General features: G+C 44.9%; 1 protein-coding gene across 6 annotated transcripts in view; it reads right to left on the reverse strand.

Annotated features, from left to right (window-relative positions):
• TEX26 (testis expressed 26) overlaps window positions 1-25,095 on the reverse strand; it is an 85,023-nt gene that overhangs the window by 14,424 nt on the left and 45,504 nt on the right. For 4 of the 6 annotated variants that reach the window (XM_032149155.2, XM_058438195.1, XM_058438196.1 and 1 more), the window contains one exon: window positions 20,732-20,980. The exons of the other annotated variants lie outside the window; for them this stretch is intronic. The gene's annotated coding sequence lies outside the window, so the exon portion shown is untranslated. Of the gene's footprint in view, window positions 1-20,731; window positions 20,981-25,095 lie in introns of those variants that run through there. 6 annotated transcript variants of the gene reach the window in all.

The following is a 25,095-nucleotide window of genomic DNA, read 5'->3' on the forward strand; positions in this document are numbered from 1 at the left end:
TCCATGAGAACATGCCCACGCTGGTCTGCTGGAAGAGGAGAGATACACGGAGCAAGCCAAGGTGCCCCAGTTCCCAGCCAAGTTCATCTTAGGTCAGCCAATGGCCTACTGGGTTTCAGATGTGTGAGCCAGCCAACTACGGCCAACAGAATTCTCTAGCTGATGAGCAGGCACCTGAGAAAACCAGTGAGTACTATTGTGTGCCACTGAGGTTTTGTGGTACTGTGTTATGCAGCATGACTCTGGCAATCCATAACTGATACACTGTCAACTTACATTCTAGTTGGTTCTACCACAGGCACATAGCCTGAAGCATCACCCCTTCCTATGGGTGTTGTAAATCATGACTTTCAAATTTTCTCTTATATCATAATCCTCAGTAAGAATCTGTTAAACATATATATGTACACATGCTGTTGATCATATATATATATACACACACACTCACATATACACCATATTTTGTGAAACACTATTGACCTTTAATTTGTGTAATGTGCTCTTATTTTTTTTCTATTGTATTTCCTCTTCTCTACCCCTAAGTTGTGTCTACTATACACTAAGCCGATGTCGTGACTCACTAGGGGACAGAGAGCTGCAGTTTGAAAATCACATCATGCTTTGCCACAAGACTTTCTTATGTTAGCAATTCAACAGGTATTTTCTGTGCTCTTGGTACCCTTCTCAGTAATGGGCACAAATAAGCACTCAACAAATGTTTGTTGAATTCAACTGAATTGAGAGAAGCTTACAGTTATGAACTTCTTGGGTCTGTGTCCCTAACCCCTGCATTCGAGATCTAACTTTATTTCCCAAGATTTCAGAGATATGGCAATGAGAGTACCCTTCTGGGAGTGCTGTATGAGTCATTCTTCATAGTTCTAGCAAATTGAAGAATCATTTCCAACACTGACCCTACCGGTAGTCTGTCTGCCCGCTCTTAGTGGTCCTGCCCGCAGAAGCAAGCATGCGGTCCTGCGTCTGCCCCACCTGACTGTGTGAGGGTGGGAAGACGGAGGGCAAGTGCCATATCATATCACTCATTGCTTCTCTTATGTCAGGCTGGTGTCTGGCACACAGTAGGTGCTCAGAAAACACCTGTTGAATTGAACTGAAGTGACATCAGGCCTCCAGATCTGTTTCTTTGTCTTTAATGGGAGGAAATTCGACCAGGTTCTTTCCAGCTTTAAAAATCTAATTCTAAGTAGTGTCAACTAAATCTGACTGTCTGCAGAGGTGGAATCAACAGCTACTACATGCTGTGCTCCAGCTGTGTCAGGAAAGGCCCCTTCCCTTACAGACACGCTCCCCACTGATGTGCCAGGCTGGACAACTGGAGCGGCACAGCTTGGCATTAAGGTGTTCAGCCTTGTCGAAATACAAAAACGTCTGCAAAGGTACATGCAAGCTATTATCAGTCTTTTACACCAGATTGAGAAAGCAACTTCCAGAACTTTGCCTGGGAGCAGACCTTGAGAGAGGGAGGGGTACTATACGAAGGAGTTGACCTGTGGTGCTAGGGGAACAAGCTTGGGGTCCTCAGAGATGGAAGGAGTGTGGCAACACGGAAGGTGAACTCGTACCGGCTCACAAATGGCCCAGTTCAGCCGCTTGCTGTCTTCCCTGGGCTCTTTCCCAGTATCTCTTGGCAAAGAAGTGAGAGGTGAAGCTCAGAACCTCTTCATCTCCTCTATCCAAAGCCAATATTTTGCTCTATGAGCAATGCTAGCTCTTGTACGTTCTAAGGCAAATTAAAAATAGCTGCTGTGTGCTTATTTTCCTGCAGCGAATTTAAATGTGTGCCACCGAGGCCATCCCATTCTACTTTGAAGCGGCATCATCCCACGTCCTCCCACACAGCCTGGATCCTGCACCAGCCCACACACACCTCACACTGGGAGCTTCAGATCCTGTCACTATTCCAAGCTGGCAATGAGGAGCCTCGGGCCTCAGAGGCACCCCACCAAACAGTCCAGTCACAAGCAGTATGGCTTGGGTAACTGCAGTCCCCAAACTGGCTAACCCAATTAGCAAAGGATGGAAACCAGGTGGAGTTATTTCCATATCTTGGCTGTTGTCAACAGTGCTGCTACGAACATGGGTGTGCAGACATCTCTTTGAGATCCTGATTTCAGTTCTTTTGGGTATACATTCAGAAGTCGGATTGCTGGATCATATGGTGGTTCTATTTTTAATTGTTTGAGGAACCTCTGTAAAGTTTCAGTTATGCAAGATGAATTGGTTCTAGGGATCTGCTGTATAGCATTGCACCTATAGCCAACGACACTACCAAAGTCATCAATACTGAATGCACTTACAATTTTGTTAATAGGGTATATCTCATAGTAAGTGCTCTTAACCACACACACACACACACACACACACACACACACACACACACACACTCGGCATAGGGAAAGTTTTGGAGGTAATGGATATGTTTATTACTTTTTTTGTGATAATGGTTTCATGGGTGTATGCCTATGTCCAAATTCATCAAATTGTATACATTCAATATGCACAGTTCATTATATATCTAGTTGATAAATAGAGCTAGTTGATAAATAAAGATCAATAAAAAAGCTCAATATTGTATATCTAGTTGATAAATAAAGTTCAAACAAAAAAACCCAAAAAACCCAGGTTGGCTGCAGTTAAAAACTCACTCTCAGCCATGAAGTATGCCCCATAAAGCTCTGCCATCCGCTGACAGCTACCAAAACTTCCTACTTTATCCCAGCATACTGACAAAAGACTTGCTGGGAAAGGGAAGGTTGAAGTGGAGCCAACACAGATGACTTCTGTGTGCCACAACTTGAGAGGGGATCAGCAATAGATTCCTCCTGAGGCTCCACCATGCTTGAAAGCACATCACACAGGGCAACATGTTTCAGACTTTCTTGACCGTGACCATTTCACAGGACTCAAATGACTCCATCTTCACTTGGAAACAAAAGTTTCACACTGCTTGTGCTTATGCTGGAAGCTGCACTCTGACAGTAACTGTTGGTCAGTATTTTAGATGCCAATCATATTCCAGTAAATCAATTTTCTGACCCATTGATCTCACCCACAGTATGAAGATCCCTGCCTTCAGGAAAGCCTCTTTTGTTATATTATTTGCACAGGTCACTAAGGAAAAAGGAAAAAAAAAACAATTCTTAACTCCGTATGATCCATTGCCACCTTACTGTTCAACATTAGTTTTATTTCTGTTGTCCATCAAGGCCCATCTCAAATGCTGCCTCCTCCAAGAAGCTTTCCTTGTTCCCAAGGCCGCAAGTAATTTCCCCCTCTCAGTTTCCCTGTTTGGATTACGTGTCTTTTGGATACAGTCTTCCTCTCCCATTGAGTTCCTGCTTCCTAGAAATTAGCCATGAGTCCATCATCTGCACAGATTTTGCCATTTCGGTGTTATTTGCTGAATATTTTTCTCTAAGTAGCCTCACTTATTTTACATACTACCTTCTTTAGCCTCATTCTAAACAAAAGTAATCTTGAAATAATGGATTTCATGTACTTGTTATACTCTTACAGCATGTTAACATGTAAATGACATTATTAAAATTTTAAAAATCTCATTATGGTACTACCTAAAAACATCTCTTTTGAGGAAAAAATGCGCTAGCTGTGTAAAGCCTTGAGGGGCTAGATTTTGTTTAAGTTTGATTTTTCTCTAGGGCCCAGTCTATGGAATTGCTCCATAAATGTTTGCTGAATTGAAATCAAGTGCAGGGGATTACTGGAAATTATTTATACACTAACATTGTTAGCATGAATCTGATTTATCCAAAGAGGTGATTGTCACTCTGGAAAGTAAAGAACGGGATTGGACTGGAAAAGAAGTGGGCATAGAAAGGGAAGTATTGGTGGGCATGGGAAAATGAGAGGAAGAAACTCACAGAAGCCGGCCACGTGGGTACAGGGGTGGCTGGGAGGTGTGCGAGTTTGGGGAGGGGCATTATAGGCAGCAAAGGCGGGATGCCACCTTCCGCAGCAGGCCACCAAGCACCCTTTCTGGACCTGGGCTTTAAACGGGGTCATTGGCAGAAGGCTAACCTCCTGGCCATGCCTGGGGGATTCCAGCCCCGTCCCAAGGCCCCGCCTGGCAGACTGCCCTGGCCCACCGATGTGGCTGCACCCCTACCTTTTCTGCGCTTGGGCTCCTAGCCAGGCCTGTGCGGTGCGGAAGCTCTTCGGTTCCCAAGGAGTGGCTGTGCGTTCTCCGCCGGGTGAGGCAGGCCCACAGCAGCCAGCCCGGGGGTCGGCACTCGGCGGCCCCTGCTGGTCCACCGGCCGAGACCCAGCAGGGCAGGTTTGGGCTAGAAGCATCACGGGTCCCTTAGGATCGCCGCTGCGTTCAGGATGCTGCGCAGACCCCACCCGAGACACTGGCCCATCAGGGTCTCGGTGAGACTGGGCCCACCCAGCCCGCATGCGACTCCCTTCTGTGCAGCCACAACAGCCACCTTCCCACGAAAATGACTCTAGAGGGTAGGGGGATAGGCCCTCTGCCTTTATTGATCAAGATGGAAGACATCAGGCTGAAAGACCTTCTAACCCACTTTAGGAAGAAAAGAAAGAAAAGCAGGAGCCTGGCACGGTAGCACGTGCCTGTATTCCCAGCTACTCAGGGGGCCGAGGCAGGAGGATCACTTGAACCCAGGAGAGGTCAAGACCAGCCTGGACAACATAGCAAGACCCTGTCTCAAAAGATAATCATAAAAATAATACTTTTTTCTTATTTATTCATAAATAATGAATGAAAAACAGGACAAGAAAGGGGTCTCTATCCCAGCCACTCATTTCTTAAATACTTTTAGTTCTGCACATGTAATATAACAAGTAAGCAGTAAACTGCTAAGGAAAAAAATCCACAGAAGGTAAAGATTGTAATCACATAAAGTCTACAACAAAGTGAATCTGACATGTATTTCATGATAATTTTGATTGTATTACATGGTAATTAGATATAAGTGACAGTTTGTTTAAGCAATAATCCTAATTACCATTAATTTTACAACAGCACTTTGGGGGCTGCTCAGGAAAATTCCCAAAGGTGTCTGAGATCGCGGTTCTTCCATACCAGTGTTTCCATCTTGAGGAAACAGAGGCAACAATAGATTCTAGGCTTCTATGCCCAAGCACTGCGCCCTTTCGTGTCTGTGCTTAGGAGAGCATAATGCCTACTAGTGCTTTGATTAAACTTCCTCCATTTAAAGATCTTGCTTGCTGGATCTTCTTGAAATAGAGAGATTAGGGGAAAACTCATGTCTCTGGTTGCCAAATAGGGCTGCAGAAGTTTGCAAGCTCATTTCATCTTGCCCGTAATTTGGCTCAGGGGAAAGGAAGTTGTCTCATTTAGGGCCCAGCTGTAGATTATAAGGTGGACTGCAGGTCTTCTGTCCCCTGTCATCAGAGGACTGCCATCTTCAGGACTCAGGATTTGTGGGTGATTAACAGTGCTCCCTTTAGGCAGGAGGCTGGGAGCATCCTGGTAAAACTTGGATGTGGCTTGGATTCTGCATGTAGGAGTTCACACTACAGAGCCTGTGAAACCCTTTGAGGACACTCTCACTCTTGGTGCTCTGATTTTTATTTTTTTTAAACGGAGTCTCGCTCTGTCGCCAGGCTGGAGTGCAGTGGCGCCACCTCAGCTTACTGCAAGCTCCGCCTCCCGGGTTCAAGCTATTCTCCTGCTTCAGCCTCCCAAGTAGCTGGGGCTACAGGCATGCGCCACCACGCCCAGCTAATTTTTGTATTTTTAGTAGAGATGGGGTTTCACCACGTTGGCCAGGATGGTGTCGATCTTTTGACCTCATGATCCGCCTGCCTTGGCCTCCCAAAGTGCTGGGATTACAGGAGTGAGCCACCATGCCCGGCCCGGTGCCCTGATATTTTATTTCACTGTGTCCAAAGAACACAGAGTTTACCCTAGAGGAAAGAATCCTCTACTAACGGCAGGCCCCACACTCCAAAAGGCCAGACCAATTTTCTCTGGGGTCAGGTAAAGGGAAGGTGGGGAGACGGGATGAACTGAGTGAAGCAGGATTTGGGCAGATGGGAGAGGGGAGAGGGAGTAGAGATGATTCTGGAGCATGGAGCACTTGAATGAGGTACTTGGGGCAACCAAAGTGAGAGCACTGGGACTTGTCAGGAAGGAGACTGATGGGGGAGAGAAGGATAGGAGACGGGAGCGTTATAGATGCATCACCTTTTTAGCTAGGGCAGTCAAGTATAGAGCTACAGCTGTACAGGTTACGATATTTAATTTCCCCAACTGTCAAGTGATGATCATCACAGTGCCTGCCTCATAGAGCGAAAAGTAAAGCTAATGTTATAACGTGTGGGCAGTGTTTAGAGTAGTGCAAGTCATGTGGCAGGTGCTCCATGCATGTTGACTATTATCATTATTATCATTGAGGCCAGGACAGCCTCCTACTATCCTACAAGAGGCTGGCCACAAGCCCTTGACGCTCTAGCTAACAGCTGATTGGGCACAGTATAAAGGATGTCCATCAATCTGAGGACTATTGGAAAGGGGCTGGACCAATGCGAGTCTCTCTCAGTGTTTAAACCAGCACATTTGCAAAGTATCCTGGTGGGACCGAAAGAAGCAGGCATGTGGAGTGAGCTGAGTTGTATAAACAGTGGGGCTCCAGGGTAAAAATTTTGAGCTATTTGTTCTTGGATCCCTGAATATCCTTTGAATCCAAAGCCGCTCTCCCTCTAGCTTAATAAGGACCAGCCCTGAGACAGCTTCTTGCTCTAAGATTTCTGTGAGATTCTTTGTTATTCCACCTGTGTCCCTACCACAAAGCCCTTTGGCTTGAGTCAACTCCAGGGGATTCTGTTCCTTGCAATCCAAAAAGCCAAAATAGAAGGAACTATTTGTCTTTCTGGTGGAATGTCCACACATGATTCCTATCTTCTTCTCTTTGCTTTTCTCTTTATTTTCTACAGTGAGCCTAAACAATCAATTCATAATTTTCTATAATGAACACTTCCTTTGTAGCCAGAAAAAAAAAGTATTGTTTAAATGAAAGAATTAGCCCATCCATTTGTAGCAAGCAGAAGGTTTGCAGGAAAAAGACCAAGGAACTTTAGGTCAGATCTGTGTTCAAGTGGCTTTCTTTTTTTTTTTTTTTTTTTTTTTGAGATATGATCTCACTGTGTTCCCAGACTGGAGTGGAGTGGAGTGACGTGATTCCAGCTCCCTGCAGCCTTGACCTCCTGCGCTCAAGCTCAGCTCCCCCAAGTAGCTAGGGCCACAGGCATGCACCACCATGCCTGGCTAGTTTTTAAATCTTCTGTAGAGATAAGGTCTCACTATATTGCTCAGGCTGGCCTTGAACTCCTGGGCTCCAGCGATCCACTTGGCTTCAGCCTCCCGAAGTGCTAGGATTACAGCACTGTAATTGTACCTGGCTGAAGTGGCTTTCTAACTATCCAGTCATGTGACCTTGGCCATGCTGCCTCACCCTCTGAGCCTTGCTCCTAAAATGAGAAGGTGTTCTAAGGAATCCCTAGGTTTCGTTCTGGTTCTAAATATTGTTGCTACCCCAGCTTAGCAGAATCTGTATCCGCAAAGCTGCAGCTAGTCTGCAGGGGGTGGTTTACTTGGGAGTCAGCCTCTGTTCAACACTGAAAGCAGCTCCTTCAGAATGGAAGCGGGCACAGTGAGGGAGCACTGCTGGAACTCTTCACTCATTTCTTCCTCCATCATCTTACTTTGACCAGCATTTATTAAAAACACACCCTACACCAGACAATGTGCTAGCTGCTGAGACAGTGAAGACAAAACCAAGGACAGAGAGGTGAGCCAACAATTTTACACCACAGTAAGTGCCATGTCAGAGGGTGTCCTTCGGGCTCTTCAACAACACGGAGAGGAAGCCCTTAAGTCTGGCTGCCAAGGTTGGGCGGGGAGGTGCTTCCCAAAGGGGAAGCCATTGGAAGGGTAAGTATTAGATTTTCAGGCAGACAAGAGAGGCTGTTCTTCCAGGAACGGACAGAACAAGTACAACAGTGCAGAAGCAACAATGAGCTGGATGCTGGATGTAGTCATGGAGCTGCTAGTGATGAAGCATGAGGAAATTCTGGCGCCAGCCAGGAAAGGGAGAGACAAGGCCAAAAAATGTGTAGGGATGGGATCCTGAAGGAAAGCGCAGGTCATATTAAGGAGGTTGGATTTCATCATCCCTAAGAAAATGAGGAGCCATCCCAGCAAGGCTTCAGAAAAAGACCATTTTCCCTGCAGCATGAAGGAGAGATTGAAAGGGAAGGAGACCCTTTGCAGCAGCCCAGAATGGAACTGCAGAGGACCTGCACAAAGGCAGAGCAGGGGGGGGATGGAGAAGAGCAGCAGCAGTGACTGCAGGGATTGGGGAGAGACCGGATGGCTCCAGGGTTCTGGCTGACACAGTGGGAAGAGGCTACGAGAAAAGGAGAAAAGAAGTGCAGTTAAGGTAATTGATTCCGCTGGAGTCATCAAAGCCCCTTTTGAGATATCTGGGTAAAGAGGCTTACCAGGAAATTAGCAATAAAGGTCTGGAGCTCAGGAGAGCTATGGGAGGCACCATCACAGCGGGGTGAGGTTATTCAGGAAAGGGGTCCCTCGGGACAGACAGCGGGAAAGCATGTCTTTTCCTCATGCAGAAATGTTGGTGTCATTGATGTCTGTGTGCACAAGGAATCAGGCATCTGATGGCAATGGTCGAGATTACCACTTCAGAGGTAATTGTGCACACAGATTAATAAAAGACGATCAGAACTTGGGGGTCTATACTGGAAAATATGAAGCCAGAGGATTCAGGAACAAGGGAGATAAGAGTCAGAGACAAGCCTTGGAGCCAGAGACATTGGAGCTTGCCCTAGCATGAGCGAGGCGTGGTGGGTGGGGGTCCCATTGATCCTAAAGGTGCAGGGCAGCCTTCCCTGGAGGCAGGATTTCTCCTCCAGTTGTCTGGCTGGCTCCTCCATCTTCAGCATGCTGGGAGCTGCTCCAGCCTCATTCCCTAGGAATGATGCCACCATCCGACCAGCTGCCCAGCCTCCCGACCGGAGTCATCTTTTACTCTCCCACTCCTCACTCTCCTGGAAACAGAAGCACTATCTGACCTGCCGCCGACACTCAGAAGTCCAGCCAAGATTTTACTCTTTCTCACCCTCATCCCCTTTCTCTGCCCAGGGCCATGTCATTAGCCAGTGTCCTCCTGTTGTCCACTGTCACTGTGACCCCCAACAGCAGTGGTGTCTGGGGCCCCCTAACTTTTGTCATTCTCTATGATCCTTCTGGATCCCAGATCTACTTTCCTGACCTTTCCTTTCCTTGTGCCACCCTCTGCTTGGAGCCTGGGGCTTCCTCCTGCCCCATGGTCAGTACAGCCCCCACTGCCTTCCACCTGCCTCTCTCGGGTTTTGACCTTGGGCAAATTACTTAAATTCTGTGACCTGAACTTTCTTGTCTGTAAAATGAGGTAGTTGGACCAGGTGATCTCCAAGTGCTTCCTACAATTTTTCTGCTGCACTTTAAAGGCTTTTCTGATGAGCCCCCCGACCCCAATTCACACAAACCCCAGGCTTCCAGGTCCCCTCACCAGCCCAGTCCCCCCTAAGACCTTCTGCTCGATTGTTCCCACCCAAGGCACCTCTCCATTGCAGCAGATGTGTACACAGAGGTCGAAGCCTCTGTTACAGGTCGAGGCTATGCTGGTTCAGTGGTGGGTGTGGGATACAGCCCAGGCCTCCCTATCCATCTGTTCCTGTTTGTGCCTGACAAAGACTAGGTCCATTTGGGTAGGGACAGGTCACATGATTTTATCATACTACTTAATTTAAAAAAAAATCTCTGCATTCTTCATTAAATGTTTTCGTGGTTTTTGTGAAGGTCAGTGGCTTCCTCACCAGGAAATCTCTAATTCAGGCTTCCTTTGACAGTGTATTTAGGTTTGTACTGACATATCCAAATGCAACCATCATGGGTCATTCCTGCACACTCTTTCCATCCCCAGCACTTTTACCGGGACCTGCTTGTCCCTACCTGCTCCCAATGTTTGTGTTTGCCAGACCACCCTCTTCTCTCCTTCCTGCCTTCCTGTTTCTGGCTCTTGTTTTCACATCCAACACACATCCATTCCCAACACCCCATCAGGCTCTCTTATTGGGAAGATCCATTGGGCCCAGTTCTTATTGGGAAGATCCATTGGTTTAGCACCCAGCCTGCCCTCAGTGGACCTGAGCCCCACCCTTGGCAGCTGTGACCACCAGTGGCTGTGGGTGGAACTCTCATTACCTGCTCTCCTCCCTGCCCACAGGTCTTTCACACACTTCCCCCTCCATCTCCAGCCTGCTGAAACAGACACAGAAGGGAGACTGAAGAAGTCCTGTGCAAACAGAAGTTTAAATAAAGCTAAGCAGTTCAGACAAGAGCTAATCCAAACCATCACAGGGGTGCATTTGTGTGGCGGTCAGATCAGAGCCAACACTAACATCCTCAGCTCCCTTGAATTCTGTGAATTCTGTCTGCAGAATGTGCTTACAAGGCTGGGAGACATCGGCCTGCTTCAGATCAGGAGCTGGCATGCCCTGGTTGCCCATGGCAACCCAGCTGCATGGGAGTGCTAGCGTTTGTAAATGTGTGTGGGCTTAAAATTATATTATTGATTCTGTCTGGAAGACGATAGTCTGATTTGTATATAGCTCTGAATAAATTACTCCTTATCCTTTACAGCCATTGGAGTATGAACCTCTCTCGCTTTCTCCTTTTCTTCTTCTTCTTTTTTTTTTTTTTTTTTTTTTTATAGAGAGACAGCAAATTGTGTCAGCAGATGTGAAATGAAATGTTTCCCATAACAACCGTACTAGAGGAATCAACATCCAGGGCACCAGCCTGGAAAGTAGTCCAGGCATTACTGAATAAATAACAAATGGATTTGGGAGAGATGGAGCCTCTATCGGGTAGTCTATTCCAAAGGGAACATACGGTGTAGTCTGAATTACAGTGAGATGCAGCCAGGAATAGAGAGACAGGCAGCTCCACCCTGGACTCCATCACTTCAACCTGAGCCCAGGCTTTCTCTTTTGTCTTCTCCCATGTGTGGTATATACTCAAGTGGACTCAATTATTGCCCCAATTCCTCCTGCTCCTTATATCCATACTCTTTGCCCTATAACCCTGTGAATCCTCCTACAAAAGGCATCATGCATTGCCCTTGACTCCGGGCTTGGTCTTGCAGCTCGCTTTGACTAACTGGCAAAAGTGGCAGGGTGCCAGTTGTGAGTCTAGGCTTTAAAAGGTTTCAGGAGTTTCCACTTGCCCTCCTGTCATCACTGTGAGAAGAGTCTGCCTCTGGTAGCTGCTGTCACTTTAGCTGGAACCCAAATGAATACACATGGGGAGGAGTCACCCCCTGCAAATCCAGCCAGATCGACAGCTCTAAGACTTACTGCAGCCTAGACAAGCCACTCCAGCCAAGCAGCAGATGCATGTGAAATAAATGTTCATTGCTGTATGCCACCAGGATTTTGTAGGTGCTTGTTGTGCAGCAGTAGCTGACTGATAGAATCTTCCAATTTTTCAACATCATGGCAATCAGTATTACTGACAATGGAAAAGACAAGAACAACATCCCTCAGCTCTCTATTTCAGCAGTCACTGATCACAGGCCTTATTGAGAGAAAATCCAGATAATGCATTACAATTTCAATTCATGTTGGGTCCTCACTGTGCACTGCGTCATCAAACATGGCGTTGCCACCAGGAGCACTCTGGAGGCCAATGCATCTGAGAAGCTCCAAGTAAATTATAAGACTCTATCTCTACCACTGCTTTAGTGCCCATGAAAGTCTTGTTCAAAGATGAGTGGGATTACATTTGAATTTGAGGAGGAATAATGGCATTATGCCTCCCAGAATGCATTGTAAACATTGCCTTCAATTCATCTTAGAATGAACACCTTTATCAGAATGCCAATCTCATGCTCCTTCTAACTTCCACATTTCCACCCTTCAGTCAAGGTTCATATTATAAAAGTACATTCAATCAATTTTCAACAAATATTTATTGAGCACCTGTTGTTGGCTGGATCCTTGGAGCACCATGCTAGATGACAGGTTGAACAGAAAAAAAGTGGTTGAGTTGTGTCGTTAGGGAAGGTAAGAGTCAAGACTGACTCCTGGGCATCTGTCTTGAACAACTGGGCAGATGGAGATGCCATTTTCTAAGCTGGAAACACTTGGGGAGTTGCTGATTTGGGAAATATAAAAATTTCTGTTTGGAATATATCATGTTTGAGATGCTTCTGAGACCTGAAAGTAGAGATGTCAAATGGACAGTTAGGTGTCCAGATATGGAGTTCAGAGGAGAGGTCAGGGCTGAGGCTATCAATTTGGAGGGTTGCCAGCATGTGGATGACATTTAAAACCACAGGACTGGAGCCTGGGTGAGATTTTCTAAGCAGAGAGCACTCATAGAGAAGAGGACCCAGGAGGATGTTTAGAGGAGAGGCAGAGGAGGACTAAGCAAAGGGACTGACAGGGGAGCAGCTGGAGAGATAGGAGGAACACCAGGAGACTGTGCAGGCAGACACTGGTGCTTGCCATGCTGTGTTAGTTCACTTTGTGTTGCTATAAAGAAATACCTGAGACTGGGTAATTTACAGAGAAAAAAGGTTTATTTGGCTCACAGTTCTGCAGCCTGTACGAGAAGTGTGGTGCTGGCATCTGTTTCTGGTGAGGCCTCAGGAAGCTTGCAATCATAGCAGAAGGCAAAGGGGGAGCAGGCATGTCACATGGTGAAAGAGGGAGCAAGAGAGGGAGGAAGAAGAGGTGCCAAGGCTCCTTTAAACAACCAGTTCCCGTAGGAACTAGCAGAGTGAGAACTCACTCATTACCACGGCAACTGCACCAAGCCATTCATGAGGGATTCACCCCCATGACCCAGACACCTCCCACCAGGTCCAACCACCACTGGGGATCACATTTCAACATGAGTTTGGAGGGGACACACATTCAAATCATAGCACATGCTTTTCCACCCAGCAGCCATTCTGCCCATCTTTCCCTGGCTGACAGAACTCTGCCTTTGAGTAGGTGTTGGGGGTCATGCCCTTCATGAAAGGAGGGGTTTCTCCCTCATCTCAGTGGGTGAATCAAGCCGCCTGAGACAAGCACAGCAACCCATTCTCCTCTCTGATTTGGGTTTAGTCATAAGCATTTGACACAACTTTGGCCAATCAGAGGTAGGTGGAAGTCTACTGAGTGGCTTTTGGGGAAAGGTTTCTCTGCTCTTAAAAAATGAAGAAAAGGAGAAAGCAGAGTTCCAGTCCTGCCTCAGAGGGAGCTTCTGCATGGAGGTGCTGCAGAATCTTGCAGGCAGGACGAATGTGAGGACTAAAGCTCACACAGCGAAGAATATTCTATTTAAATTACATGTTGAATTAGCCAACTTTGGAGAATTCTCTACCACCTAGTTTATGTTGTAAGGTAATTAATTTTGTAAACGTTTAGGCATTATGGATCTTCTATGACTTTCAGCCAAAAGCATCTTAAATGGTACTTGTGGTTTCAAGTCAACCTGTTAACTTGACTGTTAACCCATAACTTAATGGTTTCTTTTACCTTATTTGGGGAAATAGCAATTACCCAATCTGTTAAGTATATGGCTTGTCAATCTTAACACTACCTTAATATTATGTTTACAATTTATTTCTTTCAACAGTCAAAAAACAAATTATTCTGCCAAGCAAGGAGCATGTTTTAGCTTAGTCACCACAGAAGAAACAGATCACTTGTAATTATGACATTTCATCAACACTTGGCAAGTAAGAAAGATGGGTTGAAAGACTGCATTGGAAATATTCTAGAGTTATTTTCCTGCTAACATGGAAACAAAAAGATTCAATGTGAGAAGAAAAAATAGATTCCTAATGGTCAAGAGAACAAGAAAATTAGATAGAAACTTAAATATAAAGTACCCGGAAGTCAAAATGTTTGAAATGACACTTAGCACCTTAATTAACCAGATTTTAAGATAATGACTGCAGAGTCTGTATCTTCAAATGGTTTGGGATGTCCTTACAGCTCTTTGAATAGTGTTCTCTTTATTCAATTAATGCTTCTGAAAGAGCTTTAATTTTACATTAATCAAAAGCCCTCATGATATTCTCAGGATGTACTCAAATTCAAGAGATTTTTTAAAGTGCGATTAAGTTATCAAGGCAGAGGCTCTGATTACAAGAACAAAAATTTCATAGCAACAGCCCATTAAACACACTGAGCCTGATGCATTGCTGTACACCATGGTTCATGCCAGGTTGTGGGCGAAGTGGTCAGGCTTCCCAGTGAACGGGACCGATCTCCCTCTACCTTCCTCCTGATGAGCAAAATACTGCTTCTTTGACAACATAAACAGTTACTTTATACTACCCATTTTTTTTTTTTTTTTTTTTTTTGAGACGGAGTCTCGCTCTGTCACCCAGGCTGGAGTGCAGTGGCGCGATCTCGGCTCACTGCAAGCTCCGCCTCCCGGGTTCAAGCCATTCTCCTGCCTCAGCCTCTCCGAGTAGCTGGGACTACAGGCGCCCGCCACCACGCCCGGCTAATTTTTTGTATTTTTAGTAGAGACGGGGTTTCACCGTGGTCTCGATCTCCTGACCTCGTGATCCGCCCGCCTCGGCCTCCCAAAGTGCTGGGATTACAAGCGTGAGCCACCGCGCCCGGCCTACCCATTTTTACAGTAAACGACTCTGCCTGTAATCCAAGCTAATGGAAGTTTTAAAAATTCTACGAGAGTTTTAAAAAGCAAAGACTGAAAATAGCTTTTTCTTTTTTTTTTTTTGAGACCGAGTTGCGCTCTTATTGCCCAGGCTGGAGTGCAATGGCACGGTCTTGGCTCACTGCAAACTCCGCCTCCTGGGTTCAAGTGATTCTCCTGCCTCAATTTTCTCAATTTACCAAGGGCCCAGCCAACATCAGGTGCGCAATTTTCTCCCTTCAGCATGTTAGCTCCATGAATGTACATTTATCCCCTTTCCTGAGGAATCCCCAGAGCCTAGAACTCTGCCTAACACAGTTGAAGAATGAATTGGCACTTCCCAGTTTGCCAATGGCCCCCAAATAGTTCACCTACTTAATCCTTGAAATAACTGCTGCAGGGTTGTAATCCTCACCTACATAGGAAGAAAAAAGTCCAGATAAGATGTGATGCATGTGAGATTTCATAATCAGTAAGCAATACAGCCATTTCTGTTTGGAGATGGGCCAGCCCAGCTCTCTGTCCTCAAGTGCAGGGTTCTTTAAACTTCACAAAAATGACCTCTCCCAGCCTTTAAAAAAAACTTGTGGAGATGCTCTAATTTTAAATACTACATGTAAGATATCATCCAGTACAGAACTTTGATATCAGTTCCTCCAGATGAAGTTCCCTGAGGTGGACACCTGTGTAGTTTTGTTTGGGTTTGTTTGTTTGTTCTGCCCCAATAGCTTTATTACCTCTGTTTGGCTCACAGGAACTCTCTCCTACCAAAAGCCCGTTCCATTCAGTTAGGTGGAGCTGACTTCTCTCTGCCTTGCTCCTTTGCCAAGTTACTGTCACCACTATTAATTGGTTAATTTGCTGAACATTTTTTTTTTGTGAAACGGAGTCTCACTCTGTCGCCCAGGCTGGAGTGCAGTGGCGCAATCTTGGCTCACTGCAAGCTCCGCCTCACGGGTTCACGCCATTCTCCTGTCCCAGCCTCCCGAGTAGCTGGGACTACAGGCACCCGCCACCGCGCCCGGCTAATGTTTTGTATTTTTTTTTTAGTAGAGACGGGGTTTCACCGTGGTCTCAATTTCCTGACTTCGTGATCCGCCCGCCTTGGCCTCCCAAAGTGCTGGGATTACAGGCTTGAGCCACCGTGCGTGGCCAATTTGCTGAACATTTTTTCAGGCTCTACATTTATGTAAAAATGTACAATTTTATATAAATGAGATCATACCATTTTGTAACCTGCTTTTTTCACTTAGCAAGATATCTAGAGTGTGTTTCCATATCAATAAAAATAGACCTAAATGTGTGCATAATGTTTCATTCTGAATTTCCTTAAAGGTTCCGTATTAATGAGCATAACGATTATTGACATTTTTCCGGAGTTTTATATAATGCTTTGCGTGGGGCCCTAAAAAGTTAAGAGAAAAAGTTAAAGAACGGGCTTAGCTGGGGTAAAAAGGAACAAATATTCCTAGAAATGGGGTCAACTGCAAAAGGCGCGTTAGCACTCAGGCATCCTGTGACATGCACTCAGCTCACAGCCCATCTATGCCCCAGCATCCTGTCCACAAGCATTTAGCCTCCTTATACGACTGCCCTCCAGGCCCTGCCTCTTGGCAGACAGCCTTCCTTCTGCTGTCTTGCCCGTTGTATCCTTGCAACATACCTCCCCTTTCTGCAATAAACCTGCCTTTCTAAACTCATTCCTGTCTTGGTAAATTATTTTACTCCCACACACCAGTCCCAGACAATCACTGACCATGACACTTTGATGAACAATCACAACAAAACCCGGTACGTAAGTTTCCCATTTGTGCAAAGACGTCATTAGTGTATATTTATGAAAATGGAACTCTGAAACATATTGCCAAACTCTCCCTTGGAAAGACTGTACCCAACTTACATTCTGTTATGAGTCGAATTGTGTCCCTCAAAAAGATATGTTGCATTTCCAACCTCCAGAACCTGTGAATGCCATTTTATTTGGAAATAGGGTCTTTGCAGATGTAATCAAGATAAAGTCATGAGGAATTAGAGTGGGCCATAATCCAATATGAGTGGAGTTCTTATAGGAAGAGGAGACTTTGGACACAGAGACAGAAGGAAGGTAGAGAATGCCATGTGACAACAGAGGCAGAGATTAGAGTGATAAATCTACAAACCAAGAATGCCTAGGCTACCAGAAGCTGGGAGAAGCAGGGAAGGATCTTTCCTTACAAGCTTCAGAGGGGCATGGCCCTGCCAAACAGCTTGGTTTCTGACTTCTAGCCCTTAGAACTATGAGATAATAAATTTCTGTTATTTTAAGCCACCTTGTTTGTGGTGCTTTGATACAGCAACTCTGGGAGATTCATACACATCCCATGAATGCACGAGTGTGCCCTTTACCACCCTTGCTGATGCTGGGTCATCTTTGCCAATGTGGCAAACCATCGTCCATTTTTCCATTGAGGCGTTTGTTATTTTCTTATTGATTTACATGAACTATGATTAATATTTGCATAGATAATACTACTATTGCTACTTTTTAATATATGATGCAAATACTTTTTCAGTTATTTGTCTCCTAAACATTTTTACGGTTATGATTTTTTTGGTGGGGAGGGGGAGGTCTTTTTAGTTTGTTTTAGCCATACTTTACGTAGACAAATTTAGTAGTCTGTTTATTTAAGTTTCTGGTTTTTGCAACATGCTTAGAAAGGGCTTTCCTTAGCCACAGATTTTCTTTTAAAAATTTTTCTTTATAGTATAATGATTTATAATCCTTTGGGTATATACCCAGTAATGGGATTGCTGGGTCAAATTGTATCTCTGGTTCTAGATCCTTGAGGAATCACCACACTGTCTTCCACAATGGTTGAACATGTGTGTTTATTGCAGCACTATTTACAATAGCAAAGACTTGGAACCAACCCAAATGCCCATCAATGATAGACTGGATAAAGAAAATGTGACACATATACATCATGGAATACTATACAGCCAAGAAAAAGGATGAGTTCATGTCCTTTGCAGGGACATGGATGAAGCTGGAAGCCATCGTTCTCAGCAAGCTAACATGGGAACAGAAAACTAAACACTGCATGTTCTCACTCCTAAGGGGGAGTCGAACAAAGATAACACATGGACTCAGGGAGGGGAACAACACACACTGGGGCCTGTTGGGGGGTGGGGGGCAAGGGAAGGGAGAGTATTAGGACAAATACCTAATAAATGCGGGACATAAAACCTAGATGATGGGTTGATGGGTGCAGCAAACCACCATGGCACACATATACCTATGTAACAAAACTGCATGTTCTGCACATGTATCCCAGAACTTAAAATAAATAAATAAATAAAATAAAATAAAAAATCTTCTAGTAGTTGGAAAATTTTATGTTATAGCTTATAGTTTACATTTGTTTATTTCTTCCATCTGGAATTTATTTTTGTTGAGTAGCAATTTGAAGGTGTATCTTTTTTATTTTCTCCAAAGGACTTTTTAAAAAATAACGTGTATTCAATAAGTCATTTTTTTCTCATGGTTTTACACTGGCACCTTTATCACATACTAAGTTCTCATATATATTTTAGCCTTTTTCTTGATCCTATTTTTGTCCTATTAATCTGCTCATCTTTCCTGGTACCTGTAACATAGTACAGTATGGCAATTTTATGATACATTTTAATATTTGTGAGGGAAATTTTCTCCTAATTACTCATCTTACTTATCAAAAACACTCCCAGGTATTTATTTACTCAAGAGAAATGAAAAGTTGTATTCACAAGAAAACCTAAACCTGAGCCAGGTGCAGTGGCTCAATCCTGTAATCCCAGCACTTCAGGAGACTGAGGCAGGTGGATCACCTGAGGTCAGGAGTTCGAGACCAGCCTCGCCAACATGGTAAAAACTTGTCTCTCCTAAAAATACAAATAGATTAGCTGAGCGTGATGGTGGGTGCCGGTAATCCCAGCTACTTGGGAAGCTGACAGAGGAGAATCGCTTGAACCTGGGAGGTGAAGGTTGCAGTGAGCCAAGATTGCACCACTGCACTCCAGCCTGGGTGACAGAGCAAGACTCTGTTTCAAAAAAACAGAAAAGAAAAAAAGAAAAAAGAAAAGAAAACCTAAACCTGAATGCTTATAGCAGCTTTATACACAAATGCCAAAACCTGGAGACAACCCAGATGTTCTTCAACCAGTGAACAGATAAATAAACTGGTACGTCCATACTCAGCCATAAAAAGCAACACATTATTACAGATTACTCAACAACAACAACAACAACAAAAATTCATTTTGCTAAATCAAAGAAGATACAGAAGGTTATATATTGTATTATCCCATTTATATGACATTCTAGAAAAAGCAAAATGATAGGGATGAAATCCAAACCTGTCATTGCCAGTAGCTAAGGATGTGGGGCTGTGTACAGGGGAACAGCCAAAGGAATTTTAAAGGGAATTTTACTTTCCCATATAATGATTGGGGTGATAGATACAGTACTCTGTGCATTTGTCAAAACCTGTAACACTATACACCAGAAAGAGTGACAATAAAAATTGTAAATACATTTTAAAAACATATTTTTTGCTTTTCCTGAAATCCTACATGACTAATACATTTTAACAAGGCAACAATTATCCAGAGATAATGTAACCAAACCCACATCCAGCAGCTTGCCACTCAAAAGCCAAACACAAGGGACAAAAAATTGGTGGGAGGAAAAGCAGGTTTATTGCAGAGCCAGAAAACCGAGAAGATGGTGAGCTATTGTCCTAAAGCACCACCTTAAGCCAATACAAATTGTAGGTACTTTTCATGTTAAGGGCAGGGGAAAGAGGAGGGAATTGAGATCAAGATCTAACCAGTAACCACAGACAACTGGGTGCCAGCAAGGGTCTGGGGAGGTTGGGAATGTCTTTGTCCTTGGTCAGGTCTTAATGGTCCTATAAATCTTTAACAAAACATAGTTGTTTGAATATGTGTCCTTTAATCCTAAAGTGTTTTTTAAACTACATGATTGTTGTTTTTGCATATTAGTGCTCTAAAATTATCTTAGCCTATGAGCAGGAATGGGCAAAGGCCCCTTAAACAAAAATGGAGTAGATTTTTTGTTGTTGTTGCTACGATAATTCAGCAGCCCTTTTAAACATAGTGGGCACTCTTCATTTCACCAGTCTCCCTGTGGTCTCACTCCTGGCCCGCTTCCCTCATTTAGGTTACCTGCCAGGCCCCCTGTGATACCGTGACTTACAATAAGAAATACCTATTTTGGTCTTTGTTCAGTTTCCTGGCAGGCAACTCCTAGAATGTTTCGAAGTGATGTGTCTTTTTGTATGTGAATGAGATGTCTGAGATGACTGCCGGGGAAGGAGGGAGGCTTCAGGATAGACTCTGCATGCAGGCTGGTTGCCAGGGGAACCAATCCTGAGTAGAGAGTTGAGACTTTCAGCTCCACCCTGCAATCAGGGAGAAGAACTGAAGTTTGAATTAATCACCAATGGCCAATGATGTATTCAATTATGCACATGTAATGAAGTTTCCATAAAACTCAAAAGGACCTGCTTTGGAGAGCTTTCAGGTTGCTGAACATTGGAGATGCCTGGAGGATGGTGTGCCTGAAGAAGGCCTGGCAGCTCCTTGTACTTTCCCCCATACTGTGCCTTATGTAGTTCTTCATCTGGCTCTTCGTGTGCGTCTTTTGTAATACCCTTTATAATAAACTGGCATATATGAGTGAAGTGTTTCTCTGAGTTCTGTGAGCTGTTCTAGCAAATGATCAAACTCAAGAAGGCAATCATGGGAACTTTCAATTTGTAGTCAAGTCAGGCAGAAGCTGTGAGTAACTTGGGGACTTACTACTTCTGCAATGGGGAGCAGTCTTGTGGGACTGAGTGGAATCACCCAGCAGGTTCATTTTGCCTGCTGCCTAGATAGACCCAATTTATCAAGACAAGGAAACTGCAATAGAGAAAGAGTCTAATTCTCACAGAATCAGATGAACGGGAGACCATAGGTTTATTATTACATGGATTAGTCTATCCAAAAATTCTAAGACTAGGATTTTTCAAAGATAGTTTGGCGGGTAGGGGCCAGGGAGCGGGGAGTGCTGATTGGTTGGGTCGAAGATGAAATCATAGGGAATTGACGCTGTGCCCTTGCGATGAGTCAGTTCCTGGGTGGGGGCCACAGAACCAGATAGTGAGTCTGGGTAGAGCCATCGGTCATCAGAAATCCAAAAACCTGAAAAGACATCCCAAATCTTAGGCTCTACAATAGCGATGTTATCTGCAGGAGTAATGGGGAAGTTGCATTTCTTGTGGCTAATTTGTTAGTCCTACAAAGGCAGTCAAGTCACCAGGCAAGAAGGGGTTTGTTTTGAGAAAGGGCTGTTATCATCTTTGTTCCAAAGTTAAGCTATAAACTAAGTTCCTCCCAAAGATAGTTCAGCCTATGTCCAGCAATGAACAAGGGCAGCTTGAAGGTTAGACACAAGATGGAGTTGGTTAGGTCAGATCCCTTTCACTGTTACAGATTTCTCACTGTTATAATTTTTGCAAAGATGGTTTCATGAGTCCTCATCCTGCCAGGTCTGCGCAACTCCAGGTAGTGTCACAGTTGAATTGAACTGTGAGCTAGGAGGACACCTACCTGGTGCTGGAGAACCATTCGGTGGAGGAGAAACCCCATACATGTGGTCACGGTAGTGCTCTGTGTTGTGTGAGAGTAGTAGGGGAGTACAGAAAGAGAAAAATATCTTGCTTTCTTGCCTATGCACCCCTGTAGGCATTTCAGTTTGAAACTCTTGCTTTTGAAAATAGCCTAATTATAGTGGCTGTACATCCATAAAAACCTGGGCCTTTACCTTGATCCAGAAACCCTTTCCTGACCCTACAGGCCGGATTAGGCAAGCTCTTAGAAATCCCATAGCATTCTGCACACGGATCTTTTAGGATGTTACTGAGATTTCCTTCTGTATTTGTTAGAACCCTGTTGATTACAAGTGGCAGAAATCTAGCTAAATCCAGCTGTAGTCAAATCAAGGAATGAATTGTTCATGGGGCGTGGATGGAGATGGTTTCAAGGATAGACACTCCAGTCTCATCAGGATTCTTCTGTTCCTCATACATCCTCTCTCAGGTCTCCATTCTCTGGGGCTGGTTGCCGTTGTGGGACAGGGAGGAAGACTACGGGTAGCTCTGGACGCATCTTCTTAGAGCCTCATAGAAACAGAGGAAAGAGTGCTCTGCCCAGTCCCCATGGAAGAAAACCCTGGGCCAAACCCCAACCATGGCCACAGAGGAAAGGTACCACATTCAGATGGTACCTGGCCTGGGCAGGGCACAGAGAGCCTTCAGCTGACGTCGGAATCACATGGCTGGATTGGGGTGGGAGAGTATCCCCCAAAGTGAGGCATGCTGCTCTAGGCTGGCAAAATTGTAAATTTCATTACATTTGCCAACTTGTACTTTTTGCTAGACTCTTAGACCTTTAGAAATAGAATAGATTACTGTGTCTTTCATTTCTGTATCTAGTACAGCAGGGTGTCTGGTATGAAAGACTTTAAAAATATTTAAAAATAAATGTTAAATAAAGGATAAAGTTTAAATTGTCATAGTCATATGCCTTGAATTTTCTGAAATAGTCCCAATTTCATGATATATCTATGATATCTTTTTTATTAAGATAATTCTTTAAATGAATAATTTCCTTATTTTAGAAACTTTTTATAAAACTACATTCAAAAATTTATTCAGTACTTGGCCATACCCTCCGCTTGTGGTTTTCATTCAGCAAGGCTGGCCAATTGTGTTGGTTATATCTTATTTTGCTTCCAAATTCCCTTTAATCGCCTGTTCTGGCCTGGCTGGTGCCACAGGAGGTTAACCCTTTGGACTGCATCTCCGTCAATACCTTGCTGGTAAGCATCCATTGGGCTTGTCAGTGACAGTCATTGCCAGGAGATCAGATTATATGAGAGGGAAGGAGAAGCAAGGCTGGAGGAATTTTTCCCTTCTTGTTCCCTGTGTCATGTCCCCCAAAATGCTCTGTCCCTTCCAGGGGACAGCAGCTCCCCGACAGCCCAGGCTTTCACAGGGAGAGGTGGTAACAGCTTTCTTCTCTCTCAAGTCTCTGGGAGCCTTACCCCACGTTTACATCCTTAGTAAGTAGTCCCTTTACTTAAGCCCTATCATCTGAAACAAATGGGGTGGATTCTGCTTCCTGCTTAGACCTTGACTAAACTACCAACTTAACCTTCGCAGGTGCAATTTACCAATGAGATCCCCCATCTAGTTCAGTGGTTCTCACTCTTTGCTGTGCACGGGGATCACCTTAGCACCTGTGATCCATCCCCAGAAGTTCTGATGTAATTGGTCTGGAAAGTGGCCTTGGCATCAGGATTTTAAAAATCTCTCCAGGTCATTTGATTGGGTAGCCAAGGCTGATAAGCCCTGCTCCAGCCTCATACAACTCCTGTACAGAAAGGAGAATTCTAACACGTAGTGAAAACAACTTCGTATAATCTGCGTTTCATTTCTTACTTTCTTAAAAATTATTGCAGCCTTCATTCTAAAGGGATGTTGTTTTCTACTTATTCACAAAAGCATTTTAAAACAAAGTGGAACAATTTTAAACACATTTACATAACTGTTTCTTCAAGAGGTTCAAAACAAAGAACAGATATTTCTAGAAAGCATAGAAATCCACTATATACACTTTTATTTTGAATAAGGTGTGTGCAAGGGTGATGGCAATGGCTGCTGCCATCATGCCAGCTGCAGCAGGGAAGCGCAGCTGGGGCTGTACACTCCCTGGAGCCAGTGGGAGCCCTGCCCATTCTGAGTTGGGACAGGAGCTCCCCAAACCACAGCTGCAGACCCAGGCCTCCTGCTCTAGGGAGCAGGAAGGAACCCCCCACTACTGGGTGAGGCTACAGCTGCCCAAACTGCAGCTGTGGATCGGAGCCTTCCTGTGCTCTTGGGAGAAACGGGAACAGGCAGGATCTGCCTTCCCAGGTGCAGTTGCAGCTGCCTCATTCGTGGCTGCAGACCTAGGCCTGCTGCTCCAGGAAGCAGGCAGGAGCTGGGGACAAGTGGGAACCCTGCCTCTTCTGAGTTGGTGGGGCGGGAGCTCCCGAGTGCAGCTGCACCGCCCTCCCAGGCACAGGACCTGGGCATCTCTGTAGCCTACACCCTCGAGTGCCCCAGGAAGGACCCCTGCCCCTGCAGGCTCAGGGGTGTCTGCTCCCAGTGCCTGGCCTCTCTCTTCTCCCAGTGCCAGCTCCAATCTCCCAGCGGGGTTGGGGGCCAAGTCCCAGCAGGAGGCTGACATAATCCTGGGTAGAAGGAAGAGGGTCCCCAGGAAGGGCCCACCCTCAGGCCAGGGAGAGCCTGAAGACTAGGGGCTGGGCTGCCAGTCCCCTGGACTGGAGTAGGGACTCATGATGCCTCTTCCAGGCCCACCCATGGCCACCCATGGACCAATCGACATGCACTTCCTTCCTTCTGAGGTCCATAAAAGCCCTGGGCTCAACCAGAGCAGGGCAGAGCATGGCCAGAGGGCAAAGAGGGCAGAGAGATGATGGGACTGGATGACCAGCTGCAGAGAAGAGTACCCTCTCCACTGAGAGCTTCAGAGATGACCTGCCAGCAGAAAGGAGCTACCCACTCCTCTGAGTTGTTCTAACACTATATAAAACTCTTCTTCACCCTTCACTTCTGTACCTCATTCTTCCTGGATGCAGGACAAGAATTTGGGCAAAGGTGCTGTGGCCACAGAGGTTCCTGGCCAGAAAAAAATCAACACCCCCGAAATCGCCTAACAAGTGTTTTTCAGGAAGGGAAAAAGAGAATTAAAGAGCCATCGGGAGATACCACAAGAAAAAAAAAAATGGCAGGATTAGTAACTGCTGAAAAACTACTATCTTAGAAATATAACAGTAGAGATTCTAGTGCCACATAATTAACTCATGCCAGGTCCATGACCGATCTGGGTTTGCCGATCTTCTCTGAGAATGAACCAGATTAAAGCACTCACAGCTTCTAGCACATTAAAATAAGCAGTGGCTACTGGCCTCATGAGAACCTTTGAAGTTTTCAATGTTTAAAACACCCTTGCCATTTTTAAGATACAAGAGAACATCAACCACACTCTTACTTTAAAATGCAATTGCTTTTTAAACACACATTTGTTGACAGTGATATAATTTAATATTTTTGAGAAAGAACTGATTCTACAAAGCTTTTTCTCATTTTGAGGGTCCCAGGAATATTGCATCTAAATAAAGGCTGTGCCTGTACCAGTCAGCTATTGCTACATTAGCCTCTGGCATGCAGCAAAGAGCATTTATTTCTCAT

Source organism: Hylobates moloch, unplaced genomic scaffold (genome assembly GCF_009828535.3).
Source record: "Hylobates moloch isolate HMO894 unplaced genomic scaffold, HMol_V3 SCAFFOLD_4, whole genome shotgun sequence".
NCBI classification, from domain to species: Eukaryota; Metazoa; Chordata; class Mammalia; order Primates; family Hylobatidae; genus Hylobates; species Hylobates moloch.